Source organism: Micromesistius poutassou (genome assembly GCF_964030765.1).
Source record: "Micromesistius poutassou genome assembly, chromosome: 8".
NCBI classification, from domain to species: domain Eukaryota; kingdom Metazoa; phylum Chordata; class Actinopteri; order Gadiformes; family Gadidae; genus Micromesistius; species Micromesistius poutassou.
In genome coordinates, this window is record NC_140278.1 from 6,671,639 (window position 1) to 6,689,284 (window position 17,646).

The following is a 17,646-nucleotide window of genomic DNA, read 5'->3' on the forward strand; positions in this document are numbered from 1 at the left end:
AAAACATTGAGACCATTCCACAAAGCACACTGGGTAATAAAAAATTCAACCATGGACTTGTGGTGAAACCGCATAAGTCTCCACAAGTAGCCTAACTTACAACTTGTAACTTACAACTTATGCCGCTTTTCCACCGACAGTACCAGCTCAACTCGACTGGACTCGCCTCGACTCGACTAGGTTTGGTTCCAGGAACTTTGCGCTTCCATCTAAAAAAGTACCTCTTCAATGTGGGCGGGTCATAGAAAATAACCTCTCCAACATGGGCGGGTCGTCAGGTTTTAATCACGGGAGACGCGATTCCCGGGAAATCAGAATCTGATTAAGACTATTTCCTGATTCCCGGGAAAGGTTATGATGGGAAATAAAATAAAATAAAAAGCGCAATGACTGCGCGTTTATTGTTGTCGTACGGTAACGTTGATGGAGGCGAAACTCGAGCCCTGGGAAAGGAATGACACTAAAACGAAACAGAGAAACGCTGATCTTCGGGAGCGGGTCCGTGGACTCCAGCCATGCCAGACACACACAACCACGCCGGACACACACAACCACGCACAGCCTAATTCTAGCCCCGGGAAAGGAGCGACAAACACAGCAAAACGCTGATCAGTGTCCCCCTCGGGAGCGGGTCTGTGGACTCCAACCACGCCGGACACAATTTAACTTTGAGTGATTATTCTCGTTACAGCCGCTGGCCAATCAGTTGCCAGCAGCCTGTTTACGTCACACAAAAGTACCTACTCCGCTCGCTTGGAACCTCGATGAAGGTAGTACTAAAAAAAGTACCCGGTACTAGTTACCAGGTACTATTTTTGCCAATGGAAACACAAAAAGAGGCGAGGCGAGTCGAGTCGAGCTGGTACTGTCGGTGGAAAAGCGGCACAAGGGACTGTTCGTTATTTCTTTTAAGACCCACCGGAGGGATTTGGACCTCTGATCACTACCCCCCCTGGCGATATCATTTTTATTTTGACATGACCCTGCAATCGACATGGCAGAATTAATATGGCCCCCCCCCCCCTCCCCCCGGACAATTCATCATCAACTCAATATGTCACATCACAAATATTGAGTGACGAATGGTCAGTTATTAATATTTCATATCAATGACATCGTGTGACGAACATCTGCTTTCTGAAAAAAGGCTATTTACATGAAATAAAACAATAAAACATTGAGACCATTCCACAAAGCACACTGGGTAATAACAAATTCAACCCATGGACTCGTCACTAGACTCACTTCCTGAGTCTATTTTAGCAGGTATAGCCGAAGCTGACATTTTTTTCTGTTTCTCAGACGAGCATCAATTTGAGAGCTTTAACATGCTACCACCTTCCTCAAATGCATTGAAAAGGCTGTCGTTTGCACAATTTCACAAATAATCACTCTCACTGAAAGAATATGTGAAGAATATGTATATTTACGGGGGGCGTCCAAACAGTCCAAAAGAAAACTTTTCATGTTAAGAGTTTGACAGTATATTGTAGCTAGCAGTTGTGGAAAAGACATAACGAGAAAGACTACATGTCGCCTATGACATATAACATCAGACGGGAATCTAAAGAAAGAACAGTCCATTTTGTTGGAATGGTGACATTTGGGTACAAAACACACAGGCATCTTGATCTAATGTTTTCTATGGATGTCTCCGTAGATTATGGCAAAATACGCAGCATTAGCACTGTGATTTGACATGTGCCCGATGCGAAAATCGGAGTGTAATTCGCAATTGAGAAATAACAATGGTGGACCTGTTCGTAATTCATTTATAAATTTTGAAAATTGTTATGTAATAATTATCAACCTTAATTTCACCCCCTTTAATTTTATTACTTGTTTTATTTTCTTGTATTACTTCTCCACTTTTATATCGCAACTGTTGCACAGCAATTTCCCTCGGGATAAATAAAGCTTCTTGAATCTTGAAAAGGTACAAAACGTGGACATAAAACGTATAAAATAGCCGAACTGCTTCACATACATTATAGAAACAAGAGATGGGCCAGATGCAGTCTGAACAGATGAGTATTCAGTCTGTGACGGAAAATGTGTAGGGTTTCTGCTGTCCTGATCTCAGCGGGGAGCCCGTTTCACATTTGTGGAACCAGGACAGCAAACAATCAAGATTTTGTTAAGCAGCAGCTGGGCCCCCCCTAGTAGAGGGACAGGCAGGCCGTTTGGCAGCCACAGCCGGGCTGGGCTGGGCTGGATCACCATGTGCTGGATGTAGGCCTATAGGATGGGCCGGAGGGGAACCATGATGAGCCATACTAAAACGTGTAGTAAAAGGGTACGGTGAGTGATGAGTTAGGACCCGATGCAGAGAGCAATAGCAGAAACAGGCAGTGCGAAGTTTGGTAGCAAAACTAACTGAATGAACTGAGCTAAGGAACGGGCAAGGCATGTCGCTCACAGAGAGGGAAAATATCATCAGGACTGACAAAGGGGAATGTAACTAGAGACTTTATTTCACATTGTGGATACTATCAACTACTTCATGTTCTGGAGCGAAATCAATGAATACAAGGGCTCTAAATAAATAATGAGGCCATCTAGTGGATGAAGCAATTGAAGTGAGAGATCCAGTGGTATTAATTATTATCGCCCACTAGAGGGAACACTCTGCACATATAGGTGACATACTACTGTACTTCGCAGCTGTTCTGCATAATGGGGTTTGTATGTGTGAGTGTGTGTGTGCGTGTGTGTGTGTGTGTGTGTGTGTGTTGTTTGCTGCTTGCCATGGTAACAGATGTGAATGAAATCTTGCAAAGGGGAAAACCAAACTGTATAGCCTGGCCTATGCCAGGAGAGGAGAGCGTTGCATGAGTCTTCTATCTAGGGGACCAGGATGCAAGCCAAAGGAGACATATATCTTCTTCTTCCTCTACTTCTCCTCCTCCCCCTCCTCCTGCTTCTTCTTCTTCTTCGTCTTCTTCTTCTTCTTCTTCACAAGCCAGATAACATTTGTTGGAACAATTTATTTATGTTCTTAATTAATAAAATATTGAGTTGTAATTTTCAGAAAAAAAGTTGTATTTTCGGATTATGAATATGTTCCGATTTGGCAGATGAAATGCCTCTGTGTGGCAGGGGACCCTGAAGCCCCCTAGGCTCATCATATGATTCCTTTTCTCAAGTCATACGGTTCATAAAATGTTCGGCCACAGAGAAAAAACTGCCTTGTGTGGCATTTAAGAAGTGATATGCCTTCTTGGGTCCTCTGCACTGACCCCGTCCCTGCCCATGAGATGAGGTGTGTGTCTGTCTATGTGTCTCTGTTTATGGGTAGCCTAGAGTTTTTCCTTTCATTATTGCACCGGCAGCTGTAGTATGAGGTCACACTAACCTCATAATGGAGCTCCTCATTCTGTCATGTTTAAAGGAGAAGCTTTGGGACCGGCTAAATCACGGTGTATGTTTAGGCTGAGACTTTGCAAGTGGGCACATGGTTGTGTTTCAGTCTTTTGAAAAACCTTTGTTGCACTAGATTTTGACCTCGATAGAAACATGGCCGCTTGGAATCTGTACTTTATTGTCGTCTGTTTGGACTACACTTCAGTTGTCTCCTCACTGCTCTCTCTCTCTCTTTCTCTCCGTCACAGCAGTAGTAAACACTTTGGTTTTCTCAATGAGCGGCATGTGAGGCTCCGGTATGCCTTCAGTCTGGCCTGTGTAATCCCCTGTCAATCAACTCCGCTGACATTTCTCCCACCGGTCTGTGCCAGAACGGGTTCCTGCAGCTCTGGGCTAATGTTCCAGGTGGATCGCTGTTCTCCAAGTCTTATTATCAGCGGTTCACCAGTATTTATTTCACCACCGTTTTATTTTCTTTTTTTGGGGGGTTAGGGTTAGGGTTAGGGTTTTTACAACCTGTGAGAGGAGTCTGAATGTTTTATGTTGGTTTATTTCTGTTGAGGAAAGGGTTAGCAACAACTGCTACTACTCTTAACAAATCCTCTTTTGTTAACAAGTTCCCACTGCATTTAATGTTAAGTCTCAAGTAAGTAAACTAAGAGTACAAGAGTTCAAGTGCAAACGAAGGCCATTGAGGCTTCTACATTCTCAACAATGTTTGGCTTAAAGCATCAACATCCGAAGAAGAGAAGATAAATCTGTCTTTAATTGGAAATATAAGACTATTTTCTATTCAATTTGGAATCATTACCACCATCCCTCTAAATAGATTATTCACTCAATAAGAAATTTTTGAACAATTCTAACTGATTTACTTTAACCCTGCAATTTGAGCCCTTGATCTTATAATTGTTCTATTTCTGGTACTGGTTGTAATCCTCCTTCTCTGTTGGTTACAGTGGAGCAGTTTCAGTCAGGGGTCCATTGAGGTTGAGGAGGCCTGCTGATGAATTCAGATGGAGAATCTCCTTGGGTTCTGGCATCCAAACACAGCAACACCAGCCACACAGCTGCTGGGACACTGCTTCCATCCCTTCCTAGAAGCATTACCTCACCCCCACGTTAGCCCTGGAGGTGTCACTGGGACTGTGTGTGTGTGTGTGTGTGTGTGTGTGTGTGTGTGTGTGTGTGTGTGTGTGTGTGTGCGCATGTGTGTGGTGTTTATTAGAAAGAAAGGCCATGTGTGTGCTTGATTGTTTGAGTGTGTGCGAGTGTGTGTGTGATTGTGTGTTTGAGTATGTGCGAGTGCGTGTGTGGTGTTTGTCAGAGAGAGAGAGCGTGTGTGTGTGTGTGTGTGTGTGTGTGTGTGTGTGTGTGTGTGCGTGTGTGTGTGTGTGCGTGTGTGTGTGTGTGTGGTGTTGATGTCACAGACTTCGTAACATCAACCTTGAGTGTTCGTGTGGGAGAGAGAAAGAAACATAAACAAACAAACAAAAATACCTTCTAACAGCTGTTTGGTGGGGAAAGGTTCTGGAAAAGCATATTATCTCTGCCATCTCCAGCTCCTTCTGCATCGGTAACACAAATGCCACCATCAATTTGAGTGCGTGTCCTTGGACCAACACATTTCAAAGTATGTGCTTGTGACGAGGTGGCGATCAGAACTTCAACCGCGGCGTCGCCCGTCTGTGACGGCGCGGTGATCAGTGCTCATCATCATCCGTCCAAGGTGTTATTTAAGTTACCTGTCTTCCGCCACTCAACCCCTCTGTGGTGAAAACCTAAATCACGCCGGCCGCACTCCGTTAGCGCAGATTAAGGCTGAAAAGAAAAACACATCTACTGCTGTCCATCGAGGACACTTTGAAACCCACCGGCTATCTCTGCAGGTTGCCTCGGCACTTCTGTCATCCAAACAAACGTCAAGACCTGGACCCGTGAGAGCGGTGGCATAAACAAAAGGTCCACATGAAACACCCCTGGCTGCTCAGGGCCACCCAGAGAGACAAGTGGACCTGACGGATATCTGTGACTCTTCCCTCTGGGTCACCATTTGTCTTTCGGGTGTCCTTCTTCTTCTTCTTCTCCGTTTCCTTGTTATTCTTTCTCACTCCTCGTCTCTTCCCCCGTCATCTCTCATCCTGTTTATACCCTGTTGCCTTGGTATTGACCTTATGTGTGTGTGTGTGTGTGTGTGTGTGTGTGTGTTTGAGAGTGTATATGGGTGTTTATCTGCACATCTGTGTGTTTGTGTCTGTGTGTGTGCATGTGTGTGTGTGTGTGTGTGTGTGTGAGAGAGAGTTTGTTCTGAAACCAGGCCAGGGAGATTTGGTTATGAGCTAGGTGTGCCTGTGCCTGGATTTATTTGTAAATATTGTATCTGCATTGCATCATCTGGTAGCCAATATAAAAATAATTAAAGAAGTAATATGAGCACATTTCACTGCTTTGCAGTGCTTCGATGTTGTATCAGTGCCATTACCCTTGGGCAGACAGCAACAGCCGATTGCAGGCACACTCAGAAATGGGCAGCTTTTTTGACAGTTTATTATTTTTGTTAATCTCAAGGTATTTGGTCTTAAATTAACAATCATTTCCCTTCCAAATTTGGCTGATATTTTCTTGCACTTCTATACTGTGAGAGCTTATTGGGGGGGGGGGGGGGGGGGGGGGGGGGTTGAGCGCATGTGCACATAAGAGGATGATTATGAAATATGATGTAATGGTGTGTGCTGGTGTTAGGTCTTAACTGTGCATATGCAAGCACACTCACTCTCCAACACACTCACACACACACACACACACACACACACACACACACACACACACACACACACACACATACGTCACACTATGTTGGCATAGCAACATCGATAGTAAATAAAGAAATTTAAGGGACTCATACATTAACAAGTACTTCTAGGAACACATACACACACCCACACGTTCCTCTTGAAAAGTCTCTTGGAGGTGCAGAGTGTAATTGTAAGAGTGTGTATTTCAAGGGACCTTTGCCTTTTTATGGTCAATGTCTGGAAAGTTTGCGTCAGAAAAGTGAGGGGGGAAAAAAGCTGGCATTATGCTCACAGACTAGGCTAGTTTATGCCAGATTATCCCAGATCAATCAGACTCAGAGTCTGGTACCCCAGAGTGAACATACAGGAAATACAACACAATTCAGATCATAATATGGGGGTACCGCTTTATATTTTCTTGGTTGCTGCGTGAATTTCATTTCAGTAAATTGGCTTTCATTGTCAACTGCACCTGTGATGTAGGCTAGCATTACCATCAAAATACAATAATATAGTTGCTGATCAGTGAATATCTGTATCTTTTATTTATTGTCAACATATACTCTATGGACTGGAGAGCAAAGAGAAGACAGGGTAGTGGGCTGAAGAAGAGAATGAGCATGTATGGCATGTATAGCATACTATGGCAGGTCAGAATCAATATGCTGTGCTTGCTCCTAGGAGTATTGATGGTTTGTTTATTAGTCGGTAGACTCACGAGTCCCCCTGAATGTAACTTTCTCATCCAGTGGAGCTACAATAGACTTGTTAGTGGATAAGAGGGATTAAAACAACATTTATTATTAACTTTCTCATCCAGTGGAGCTACAATAGACTTGTTAGTGGATAAGAGAGGTTAAAACAACATTTATTATTAACTTTCTCATCCAGTGGAGCTACAATAGACTTGTTAGTGGATAAGAGAGGTTAAAACAACATTTATTATTAACTTTCTCATCCAGTGGAGCTACAATAGACTTGTTAGTGGATAAGAGAGGTTAAAACAACATTTATTATTAACTTTCTCATCCAGTGGAGCTACAATAGACTTATTGGTGGATAAGAGGGATTAAAACAACATTTATTTCAGACCACAGGGACATTTGGCAGGGTTCTTTGAGTTTGTGGCTGAAAATGTCTAACTTGTGGTAAAGTAACTGTTATGTTCATTAGGATACATCTTACCCTGGTAAACAACTCTGTATTCTCATCATTTTGAATAGAAAACACGATTAGGCTACTATTAGGGATTTTTTAATGGGATTTTCTGTTATTGTGTAACCTAAGACAAAGATGCCTGTTTATGAAAACCACTGTTTAAAGATTTTTCTCAAATGGAAACACACAGCATCTAGTATAAATATTGAATGATGTGCGATCATTCCATAAGCAGGAAGCAGAATAATCACGGCAAAACTATGAGTGTTGCTAGTGAGTCGAGAAAGTGCTTGTTGTTTACATGGAGGTCTATGTGAGCACAGATACTTTAATTATATATATTTTTAACTGCCTCTTCCTGACAGCTCCTGTCATCATTGGAAGAGAAGGACCTAAAGGCATTTAGGCTTGAAAGTGTAAGCACATTTCATTCATTTAAAGTAAATTACAATTGTGTTTTTCTGTTTGTTTCTAGTTCACAAACAACTTGAAGATGTTAAATCAAAATGTCGTATCCTTTTCATATCCTTACTTGCGAGGAAAGGCCCTCCCTAAACAAGTCCATGTGTATATAAAAAAACCATGAAACAAACATATAATCCCCTTCAAATTATTTAGTTCCTAACTTTATATCTTCTCGCTTCATGAGTTAATTCATGCTGCATGCTCATGCCACACCCAAATAACTGTGGAGTGGAGGTAAACTTCTGGGTGTTTTGGGGTTGTCATGGAAACTCACACCTGGGAGCTCTGCCAAACTGAGGAGGAAGGGTGTGTTGTTGGTGGGAGTGTGTGTGTGTGTGTGTGTGTGTGTGTGTGTGTGTGTGTGTGTGTGTGTGTGTTTGGGGGGGGCGGGGGGTGGTCTATGTTTTTTAGTTGTTGCTTCCAAATCTTGAAGTGTTATCCACGCTTTGAGAGAGACACACATGTGTTAAATGTCTTGGGTGTTGTAACTGGACGGACATCAAAGATCTCCTGAAGTGTTCATGTAATGGATGGACTTTATAATAAGTGCCTAGCTTTTGTAGTTTGGAGTAGTCTCACCCTGGGTCCACATACAGTAAGTATACTGCTGGCCTGACTGCTGTTCTGTGGGCTGTAGGTGGTTGAACACGTCCTAACACCTCCTATATAAATCCATCTGTTGAAGCCTAAATGAAAGGGAAAAGATGAAAGGATTCGAGGTGTGTGTGTGTGTGTGTGTGTGTGTGTGTGTGTGTTTGTGTTTGTGTGTCCTTCCTCCACTCATACGCCTCTGTACTGCCAACCGATACATCCCCATTTGAGGGCACCTCTAAAACCTTACAGTAGTTTCCTTGAAAGTCACAGCAATGACCCCTCTCTCTCTGACCCACGGCATTACAACTGGCCTTCCATGAGCAGTGGGAAGAGACTCTTTATACCGAGGGTTATTGACAAGAGCTGTTTAGTCTAGACCAAGCCGCCAGACCGCAGAGGCTGGGAGTCAAATATCTTGAAGCTCAGCCATGGGTCAGACCAGGTCACCGCCCCGGGCTCATTCTCAGCCTCCACACATCTTACACACAGTTAGAAAAAGCATGTCCAGTTGAAGGAGCCAATGGAGCCTATCTAAGTCTTTCAGAGAGAAAGAAAAAGAGATAGGTATCATAGAAAAGTTAGACTGTGTAGCATAGTATAAACATAACATGTTTCCTCCATGGGCCAAAACCAGCTACTCAAAAAGTCCTAAAGCCTAAATACACGGATAAGACTGTATCTGTTCAGAAGATTGTTACCTGCTCCCCCCCCCCCCCCTTCACACCAGGGGTGCATAGGTGAGTTTCCCAAACAGATTTGGAGCTGTGATCCGCCACTGTCTATTGTTACCACGGATACAGAGGCAGAGGGATTTCGACACGGTTAACTGAGCTGTTGGGAAAATAACCTGCTCCACTTTTTCACCTGGGAATCAGGATCCTCAACAGAGCCCCATGTGTTCAGAGGCTGAGAGCATGTGAATGTGATTATATGCATAAAAAGTGGAACATGCTCTAAACTGTATTTAATTAAATTAGAATTTGTATCTATTAAGCAGATATGCATTACACACACACACACACACACACACACACACACACACACACACACACACACACACACACACACACACACACACACACACACACACTCACGCACACACGCACACACACATCTGTTACTACTTTATCTTAAGATCTGGGAGACAATCTATTTTACTAACCTGGCTCTAATAGCTCTATGCTTATCTTTAAAACTCCAGACAAACATATCCCCCCCCCACACACACACACACACATACACACACACACACACACACACACACACACACACACACACACACACACACACACACACACACACACACACGTGTCTTCGTTCTATCTGTGCCACTGTCTCAGTCATGGAAAACTTTTATTTTCTAACAAGCTGTGGTCTGGGAGCTAGTTGAGCACCAATCATGTGCAAAGAGCTGGAACAATGAATGAATGACGGCACGGCGAAGCGCAGGCACCAACAGCAATGGATGTATTAACAGAAACATCCATTCCCCGCCATTACTTCTTATTACAATGATGGCAGAGAGACGGGATGACACAAACATTCCCATGACTGCTTTTGCTGTATCGGTGTACATTGCCAGAACAGCCAGAATCAAAGCAAAGGCCAGAAACGAGGCAATTATGTACAAAAACAAAGGAAATGGATAAGGCAAGGGCCAAGTACTCATAAATATATTTTGGATGATCATTTGTGTGCTGATGCGAATACAAGGTGTAATTTGAATCTGAACAGTCAAGGAATAATGTATGGCTGCTTATATAAATGTAACACAAATGATTAACAGATAGTGTTTACGACTATGTTTATTCATGTATTATGGCGGTTACTAAGCCACTAAATTACTCCAACTAAAATACAAAAACTCGCAATGAGTTCAGAGTTTTCATTGTTCTTCAACACAGCCTGTTACCGTTCATGTCATGGTGTTGCACTTTGTGGTTGACCTATGTTTGAATTGGTGGGTAGTCATTGCAAGTGTCTGTATATTTGTTTTACATAATTACAGCTCCTCCTTGACTATGAAATTAATTTTCGGTGTAGCAAAATGAGCAGTTGTGCACAGAGAACTAAGCTGTGTTGTAACTTTAGACTGGTAGTACTATGATATACTATGATACTATATAATACTATGATACACTTTTCTTTACAATGACACAAGGACATGTCATTTGAGGATTGCGTCTGGCCAGATTCATGGTATGATTTGGCGGTTGGTAGAATATGTAGGTAGAAATATACCTGTAAGTGTGCTTTATTTGTTTATTTAGTCTTTCATTTAAAGAATGGCTTTGATAGTGCCTTTTTTTTAATACAACTACCTTACATGCCGTGTACAAGAGATGGTATTCTCTGCTTTAGGTATTACTTGAGTAGAGTAGAACTTGCAATGAGTCTTTGAAAGAAATAAAGTTGGAATCTTCATCTTAGACACACACACACACACGCACACACACACACACACACGCACACAAACACACGAACACAGAACATATTTGTGCCTCATTGATTCAGGAACTAGGAGCACCCTTCCTACATAGAACATCTGGAGACAGAAACTCTGAACCCCTCCCAACACTTGTTGTCTGTGTGTGTATGTGTTTTTTTGTGTTTGTTTGTGTGTGTGTCTATCTAAGTATGTCTGAGTGTGTGTGTGTGTGTGTGTGTGTGTGTGTGTGTGTGTGTGTGTGTGTGTGTGTGTGTTGAGGATAAGCATGACCCAAAATGTTTGGCATGCCTACCCACACATTCTATTATCTAGTTTTCTTAAATATAATTCAGAGTGAGGCCCAATTTAGTATTTTCTTTGCTTTACAGAGGTTATTTCTATATCAGGCTGCCCTAACCTAATCTACATTAGTAGAGTTGATGCCTTAATGATATTATCTTTTATTCTCATGGGGTCAAAGTACCCCCATACAACCAATATCCTGTTGTCTGTCTTGTAATGCCAGTAAATTCCACCAGCTTTGGCTGTGTGGTCATTCAACTTTTGACCGGAATGCCCTTGTGCATAAAGCTACACAGTCATAGGCGATATATTTAAGGCGCAGTTCAAACTGCTACCCATCAGACAAAGGTCTTTTTAAGTTTGTAGCCATTACAATTTAAGTAGCCGTAACCCTCATTTGACCTCATTTGACACTGTTTAGAAACAGTGTGTTCTCTTTTAATTGAAGACCAACAATCTATGCTTCGCTGAGCTCTGCACTGAGAAGGGACGGAGACAAACTAACTGTGCCACTGAGTGTCTAAGTGCATGTGTGTGCAGCTCAAAAGTGTTTGAGTGTGTTTGTTTGTAAACCAAAATACCCCCATACCAGTTTTTTTACAAACTGGAATGGAATGGAATGAAACCCTTGTGTGTCATGGCCAAAAAACACCATCCAACACCAATAGGCTGTGCAAGCGAGGCATCGTCCCTCCGACTTGTACCAGCTCACTACAAGTGCACTACGTTGATATCTAGTTCTTGGCAATCTCAAAGGAGCCCTATGAAATAATTCAGTGGGTCGCAGAAGTCAACCCCAGGGTGACGCCAGCAGGTGGCCGCTAGACATTCTCTAAACGATTCGCTCAATTAGAGCCTGAGGACGATTGCCTAGATTTGGTTGCTAAAGCTGTGTGGAAACGATTGGAGAGTTAACAAAAAAACAGCCTTGCAGAACCAATCAAAGGTCTTTGGGGGCGGCCCTTCGTGTTGGGGTGGTGACATGCAGAAGTCGTGTGTGCCGTACAAACGCGTCTTTCTTGTCCTGGGTTAAATATAGTTCAACCCAAATCATGAAATATAATCAAATAATGTAACGTGCACGGGACTTAGATAGCTCTCTTTTGGGGTAACTGTCATTTCCTGTAAAATGTAAGAACCACTAATTCCTTCCAACCAACTAATTTAGAAATCCCCTGACGTTTGGTAGGCAGTAAGATCGCTTATCGTCTGGTATCCTGAGACTATTCGCCAGTCAGCCAAAACAAACATGTGTTCTCCACCAAGCCAGGATGCACCCACTTGATAGAACGTCAGATAAGTGCCATGGTGGAGTCGTCCATCAGCACCCTAGAAATAGGCGAGGGAGACAGGAAATGTTCAAGCTTGCGTGGTGTCATTAAGGAGTCACACACACACACACACGCACACACGCACACACACACACACACACACACACACGCACACACGCACACACGCGCAATCATGCATAGCCACCCACACACGCTTACATCTTGTTTCTGTCTGCAACAGGGCAGGAAACCAGCCAGAAACAGCAGGTAGGGTCTTAATGAAGGAGAACCCCACATGAGATTCTGTTTCCTCCTGTCCCCAAGAACAAAGCTCATTTCACATCTTTTTGTCAACAGAAAAAGAGTAAAAGAGGGTTAGATAAGTTTGAAGGATTCAATTATAATCGAATAATTAATACCTTTATCGCTCTCTTGACCTCTCCATTAACTGCCTGCTGGGGTAAACATTGGGGGAGATAATCACAGGATTAAGATAATACTTGTATGATTATTTGTTTATCCCTTAATTACTTCATGATGTGTTGCATACACACTTTAACCAAGTACATATGGCGCTTATAATTCATTTCCTTAACATTGCACTCTGTTAATGTGGGTTGGAGAACAATCAATCAATTTCATAGATGTGAAAGGATAGGTACCTATTCATCCAGTACATATTCATTCAATGTTTGAAATCTTTTTTAATTAGAATGTAATGGTTGATTGATGATTGATTAAGCTAGTTAACAGGTCACTTTGGCAGACAAGAAACCAAACGATAGCCTCCTTTCCTAAGAAATCAAACAATAAAACAAAATCATGATACAAAAGGAGTTATTTGGACAAGGATTTGCTTACTTGGCGTAAAATATACCAAATACTTTGAGTATTTGGTATATTTAGGTCTCCAAAGCTTGAGAACCTTTCAGTTGTGACAACACGTTGACGTGATTTCCTCTCCTGTATACTCTAGTGCTGACCAGAACAGAAACATGGTTTGTTAAGTCCCACTCAATGCCTTGTGCTTGACCACTTCAATGGAAGGAAAACTAAAACTGGGCTGTGTGCTGTGTGGTGGATGAATCCATCTCTGTTGTTTTTCTTGTGACTTTCATTAAGCTTATTGTAAAAAGCCTGCCCTTTCTCCCCATCCTTAGAGGAAAAGGGGTGGTAATTACATCCCAGAGATGACCCTGACCCTGCTGAGCCACAGCAGTTAATAGAAGGGAAGCAGAACTCTGGGATGTTGAGTATCTACAGGGACATGAGTGACGACAATGAGAGGCATATACATTTATATATGTGTGGGATAATGGCTGCTTAACCAGCTATCATCCACACACATCCCCACAATATGATATATGATAATTAGATCATATATATCTTTATCTATTTCCTTTTTTTACCAATACCAATAACACCAATTATAGAATTACATTCTGGTCAAATAGTGATGTTGCCGTGGAGATTGCATAAATAATGCTGAATGTAAACCGTTGCATCCTGGATTCTCAGACAAACTCAATAAGAAGGTACATTTTTTAAATGATTCAATAAGGGACTTAATCGAAGGACATGCGTCCTGCTTATATAAATCATCTTCTTATGATAAGTGAATTTTAGAAGAACATTTCGAAAGTATTCAACAAAAAAGCATGAGATAAACTGTATTTGTAACATAAGCTCAAAGAACCAATACAAATATACATATACAAAATGTTTTAAATAGACAACATAAATATATCATTTTGTATATATATATATATATATATATATATATATATATATAAATCGAAGTATGACAATAGGTAGACGTGTAACACTTTTAAATGCGAGGGGTTTGAGAAACGATCAGCCAAACATGTCATCAGGGCCGGGGGACTGGATCAATGAAGACGTAAAGCAGAGTCCCCCACTCTGACGTCTAACCAAGCAGAATCCCCCCCACTCTGACGTCTAACCAAGCAGAATCCCCCCCACTCTGACGTCTAACCAAGCAGAATTTCCCCCACTCTGACGTCTAACCAAGCAGAATTTCCCCCACTCTGACGTCTAACCAAGCAGAATTTCCCCCACTCTGACGTCTAACCAAGCAGAAGCTCCCCTACTGAGAGCTGTTCTGTGAATCTGGGACCGTGTCTGTTGTCAAGATGTGTGTGTGCCCCGACCGTACGGAAAAGGCACCGCTCAACAACGTAAGCAGGCTCCTGCTCCACTCACCTCAAGGTCCTCCCAGCAGTTAACATGTGTTAACTGCTGGGACATTTTTTTTTGCAGGGACATTTTTTAGCGATAATTATTCCGTTGTTTGTCCCGATGGGGATTTATGGGTTTCAGACGCACAAGCCCTCCACTCCAACATTACTCAATAGTGTCTCTGATGCCCTTGCCATATCCCGTTCCTTGTGACTGACATTTTCTCATGGGCCAGGGTTGTCTCTGTGCAGCTTGGACTCTTAGAGTGTAAAACTGCATCGTGGTGAATGAAAAATTATATATATAGCACTATATTATAGCCAAAAGCAGCTGCTTTGCTTATTTTGTGAATTTTTATGTAATTGAAGGATTCTTGTCCTTTTTGGGGTATATCTTCATTGTTGAATGCACTTACTTTATGTTGCTTTGGAAAAAAGCTTCCAAATAAATGTAATGTAACATAATGTATTGCAACATAAACTAAGACACAGCTTGGCCTAAACTATAAAAACATTACAGGGGACAACTGAAAGCCGACTGAAAGATGTGCTCCATTAAACTTCCCATAACTGTGTCTGCATGACTTTACTCCAGCCAATATTCTTCTCAATTAAAAGTATGAAATGCTTGTTATTAAATGTGCTTAATGGGTAAAAATTAACTCTGTGGCACCATGCAGCTTGGGTTGGACTAATGGGAACAAAACACAGTTGTACTCTACCCCAAGCCCTCCCCTCATGAAAACAAGCGTGCTTAGAACAGAGAATTTCCTGCAGTGTGGTGTTGGGGAGTCTTGTTAGTCTATTGTTATAATCTTGCCAAGCACCAACAGGGAAAGGCGGTGGCAGATGTACGATTTGTCTATCAAATGAAAAAGCCCCATAATGAGCGGCAATAAAAAGGTGAATTGGTAATGCAAATAATATCATGAACTCTACAACACACACACACACACACACACACACACACACACACACACACACACACACACATACAAAGCTGTTTAGGCTAGGACGAGCAGACTAGAGTTTGACCGTGTTCAGCTTAATCCATTGTGCCTTCATGTGTCCAATCTTCAACAGTACGCCATACTTTCAACACTAGTGTGATTCGCGATGGGTACACGGTGGACATGATGCCCCCCGATGCATTCTCTCCTCTCCACTTTTTATCTGTAGTGCCGTGTGTTCACGGTTTACCAAGCATGATAATATCATGATCATCTTAAAAAATCACTCACACACCATTGATTTTCAACAAGATACAATACGGAGTCGTAGAGAAATCGAGAAATCATGTACGTGTTGATCAGTCTCCCCCATCAGTCAGGTCAAAGGGCAGCCAAACTCAGATATCTGAACATTCTAATCTTACTATATACTTACCAGTTATTAACGCACTACTGGAGGATGTAAATACTATGAACTAGCTAAGAGAGAGAGAGATGGGGGAATCAACCTTGATACAAGAATGAGTGAAAAAGAGTTGGGTGGCCCACATCTGGGCCCAGGGGAGTGGGGTAATTGGAGAGTGTGTGTGTGTGTGTGTGTGTGTGTGTGTGTGTGTGTGTGTGTGTGTGTGTGTGTGTGTGTGTGTGTGTGTGTGTGTGTGTGTGTTGTGTGTGTGTGGGGGGGTACTCCACGCAGGTCAGACTTTGTCTGGACTCTACCAACGTCAACCACCAAAACACCACTTAACAAATCCGTGAAACCTGAAAATGCGGGCGACTAAAGGTTGGCAGACATGTTGAAACTCCAAAGGATTGTTGTCATGATGCAACGATTTCGTTTCGACACTGTGACATTTTTTGTGTTTTTCTTATTTGCTCCCAAATGGCTCTGCTTTTTGGAAAAAAGTTTAAACACTTTCTCAGACATGGGAACACATGGGAGGTTTTTCAAGCAATTAGCCCGGGTGAATAAGGCCCATTATGTGGTTAGAGACATCACAAGAACGGAAGTGGAGGACCAAGGAAGGGGTTAGAGCAGCCAGGGGGGAGGCAGGAGGGCACGAGTTGGGGGGGCGGCCTGAGAAATGAAGACAGAGACGGCGGGGAGATGAATGAACCACCAGAGAGAACAGGACACCAAGAACTATCAAGGAGGTTGGAGGATCCAGGAGGTGCGACCACAAACTCAGAAACAATAAAGATCAAGGATTTGCGGGTGTGGGTGCGCTTAGGAGAGGGATGATCCCTAAAGTTGCTGAAGTTTAACTTCCTCTAATCTCCAAAAGTGCTGAAAATGCCTCCGGACCCACCCAGGGGTGGGCTGGAAGACCCTGGCTACAACATGGTCTCTATGAGGATGTAAAAATCACTCCATAATGACTTACAGAAACTGTTACTGCCATATTCTGAACGGGTGACACCTAGTACAAGCCTGCACATTGAAAGTATTTAATAGTTACGCAGTGCACATACAACAGCAGGCAGAAAGTAAATCTTAGGATGTCAATGCTTGCTTATGAGCCAGAACCAAAGAATTGTACTGCCTTATGACATAAATTATCTTGAATCTTGGCCAACGCAGGCCAGAAAGTGCATTACAGCCACATTCAGACACAGATCTGAGTGGAATGGAGGCTTTGGTGCGTCTATAGATCTTTCTCACATTATTTATCCATCTGACCATGTGTCCTTGTCGCCGCTTTTCCACTGAAACCGAAAATAAACACAAACTAACTACCACCATGCTTCGGGGGTGCTGCTCTCTGTGCGCTGGCACAAACTCTCTTGCTTCTGCCCTGACTCTGGGGATCATGACCCTTACTGTTAGCCACCCTGGGAGGAGAACCCTATACACCAGGTACACAGGTTGCCCAGGGTAGCATAACATGAGTCCAAGTGGAGCGAGTGCAGAGTAATTGAGTACAGTTGTGACAAAATTGTTCATTACAGAGGAGTGTGGGGAATATCAGAAAACGCTCACATTTGATGATCTTAAATATGCTGTGCTGCATTGCTTTGTCAAAGATATCGCCAGTTCAGTCTCACGTCTGGATTTTTGACAATTTAAAATCCTACCAACAGAGGGGACACGCCCCTCCTCTTTGAACCCATTGACAGGGT